Below are 3,557 nucleotides of genomic sequence, written 5' to 3' on the forward strand. Positions count from 1 at the left end.
TGGAGTCATAGTCTTGATGGAAGGAACAGAGCAGCACATGTTAACAGTTTTACTGCTATAGGTTCCTTTTGTTTCTAGGCTGTTTCACTGGTCAGAGGCCCTTGAGAACCTGTAGGTGAAGAACTGCTAGCTTTCCAGTGGTAACAGTGATGACACTCAGTACTTACTTTGTGCCAGGTAGTGTTCCAGGTACTTTACATGTATTAACTCACTAGTGCTCACAACTGTCCCAAAAAAGTAGGTACTGATATTATCTCCATTTTATAGGTGAGGAAACAGAGGCACAAAAATTGAATAATTTGTCACAAGGCTAATGTTAGAGCTGGGATTTGAACCTGTTGTGTCTGGCTCCAGAGTTGTGAGCAGCACCGTTTCTAGTATTTTCCCACTATGCTCAGAGAAGAACTGGGCAGTTGCCCAGATCCTGTGACCTATAGGAATATTGTCCGTCTAGTCTTACATAAATACAATTCCAGCTGAGCCTGGTACCTAAAACTATAATCAGCTTATAAGAAATCCCAGTTATCACATTTTCCTCTTTGACTTGGGAACGTTGCCCTATTTAGCACCACGCAGTAGGGGACTGTAGAACATCACTAGACAGGGAGTTGAAGCCTTGGATTCTATACTCTGTTTCCATATACCTTGGGTAGGCCGTGTAATTCTTTGAGCTTCTAGTTTCCTCTCCCCCTCCCCCCCGCCCCCAGGTGAAAATTCTATTCTGTCAGCTACTTGAAGCTTTTGAAAGTGTAATCAGATAATCGTATTCTTACAGTGAAGAAGTTACTGTTAGACACAGGGGCCCCAAAGCTCATGGATATAGACAGGGAATAACCCTCTCCATGATGACTCCTTGGAATTCTTTCACATCAGTTATATCGTTTTCTTTACATATATAAACATGTATTTTATATTTTTTTATGAAAATTGAATTATGTTGAAATATGTTCTGTTTTTTTTTTAACTTAATATTTCTTAGGTACGTTCCCTGTCAGTATACATAAGTTAAATGCATTTTTGTTTTTTGCGGTACGCGGGCCTCTCACTGTTGTGGCCTCTCCCGTTGCGGAGCACAGGCTCCGGACGCACAGGCTCAGCGGCCATGGCTCACGGGCCCAGCCGCTCCGCGGCATGTGGGATCTTCCCGGACCGGGGCACGAACCTGTGTCCCCTGCATTGGCAGGCGGACTCTCAACCACTGCGCCACCAGGGAAGCCCTAAAACGTTTCTGATTACAAAGAATATGAATGCTATAATCCCTTAAATCTGCCCATAAACCCCACTTTGAGATTTCTTAGGCTGCATGGCTATCTTAAGGTTTCTCCCTGACCAGTTGAGGCGGTATCCATTTGATAAAGAAAGAAGTGGGTTAGTAGCCCAGCCATGCGGTCATCCTGCGTGCACCCCAGCCCACCCACCTACCCAATTGTGGTATTCTAGGATAGTTTCCTATAGTTTCAAGTGATAGTTTATCACTTGAACAGGCTCAAGCCTCAGCATGGGTGCAATTTGGGAGGCTGCAGAGCACCTGTAGCCGGCTTTTGACACATGCATCAACTGAGTGGTCACTCCAGCCAGTTTTGAATGTCGCTGGGCTGTTCTTTACTCTCTTTAGTAGGTCTGTAGCACCCTTCCACCAGGAAACTGACATCCATCACATTTTCCTCTTGACTCTCAACTCCTCACACCTGCCGAGGAAGAACTTAGGTCTTCCAAGTATTTAAGACTGCTGAGGAGAGTGGGGAAAGACAGCTGTGTTTTTCATTATTTGTAAATTTGAGCTGCTAATGTTTATTTGACAGTTGGTGGTGTATGTATTTTTAGAAACAATCTTTTTGCTTCAGAACAACCTTAGGGAATGGAAGAAAATGCAAAAGGTCCTTTGAGTACACACAAGTTGTATTTTTCTCTGGGTCCAAGTTCCCACTCAATTTAGAGCTTTCTCTCACCAACTCTCTGTCATATTACCACTCCTGTGGCTAGATACCCCTTCCCAAACTTTGTCTCCCTGATGGAAGTTACCTGGGGAAACTGCTAATATCACAATTTTTTTTGTAAAATATCTTGTCCCCACTGACAGCCTCTAATGTTATTAAATAGAATATTCGTAACAATCCAGCCTGAAAGCACATGTGCTCAGGTGACTCCTCTGGTATCCACAATTATTCAAGAATAATTGATGAGGATAATTAACCTCTTTTTATGCCATGGATCTTTTATGACAGTCCGGTGTTGTCTATGACCCCCTTCTCAGAATAATGTTTTAAATATATTATTGCCTGCTAATGAGGATTAGGGAGGTGGTTGTAGGCTCTTAGTACTGGGAAGTAGGTTCAAAGACAATTGCTCGGAAGGTGTGCTGCTTGGTGCTCACTTTCCCCTGAACAGGAGGACTTCCTGACTAATCTGGCAGTCACCTGCAGCTTTGCCCCATCATAACTACTGACACTAATATTCATCCCTGGTGGGCAGCAGATTCCTCTTCCTTTCAGACAGCAGTTACAGAGACACACACCTACACAAGCATGAAAGGAAGGAAGTTCCCTGCTTCTGTGAACAGAAACCAGGTGAATTGTTAGAACTTTGGCTGGTTTGCTTGGGTGAGGAGGGATGGCAGCTGTTAGATTGTCTGGCAGCCAGCCCCCTCCTGCAGTTTATCGTGCCAACCTTAGATCCAGCCAGAGACAACAGTAAAGGTCTCAGAATTTTTTGCAGTGGGTCTTGGCTGCTGTAAGGGAGCTTTGGCTCTTTGGGGGAGATTTCCCTGTGACTGACAAACTCCTCTGGGAAACTGCTGATTAGTATTGAATAGTATTCAGTATCAGTATTCAGGCTCTTAGTGCCCTGGATCTGGTTTATAATGCTGTCAAAGGTGACCCATTGGAGAATGAGAAAGTGTTGGGAGAGGCAATCTGCCATGAGCCCTAAGCATCCCTGCACGTTCTTGCTTCATATGAATGCAAGACCCTGACCACTCTTTTCCTGGGCTGTATCTCAGTGTTCTGTTGATAGTGAGCCATCTTGAGAGAGGAGGTAATGTCTCTTCCCTGGGAGCAAGTTTGCCCACTGTTCACTATAGGTGTTGACTCCCCCGAGCTCAGGGTTCTTTTCCCATGACACAACCCACTGCACGTGTAGGCATCCATCAAGGCCTATCTGCGTCACTTTTGCTGGGGCGGGGGGTAGGGGGAACTGGCATTGCTGCTTGCTGCGCTATAAGTAATAAAGTTCTTTGATCCAGGAGTCTCATGTCATCTGCCAGTATCCATGAAAAAATAATAGGTTAACTTGTTAGTCTGCAAATAGGATAAAATTTGAGATCCTTCATAGACTACTCTTGACAGTTTGGTAACAAGGACGGGATCCTGACAGACAAGGCTTTCCAGAAGAGAAAGGTCATGGGCCAGGTGAGGATATGAGAAGATAACCTGGGGTCTGGTAGCAAATGTTGCTGAGCGAGGAGAGGAATAAGCGTCCCTAGTTGTCCTACGTGTTAATGAATGTTTCGAGGCTGAGCAGTGAGAGGTAGGATTGAAACACATTGTCCAACTGGTACT

The sequence above is a fragment of the Aethalodelphis obliquidens genome, unplaced genomic scaffold, assembly GCF_003676395.1.
Source record: "Aethalodelphis obliquidens isolate GAN/ISIS:26980383/991018 unplaced genomic scaffold, ASM367639v1 scaffold50, whole genome shotgun sequence".
NCBI lineage: Eukaryota > Metazoa > Chordata > Mammalia > Artiodactyla > Delphinidae > Aethalodelphis > Aethalodelphis obliquidens.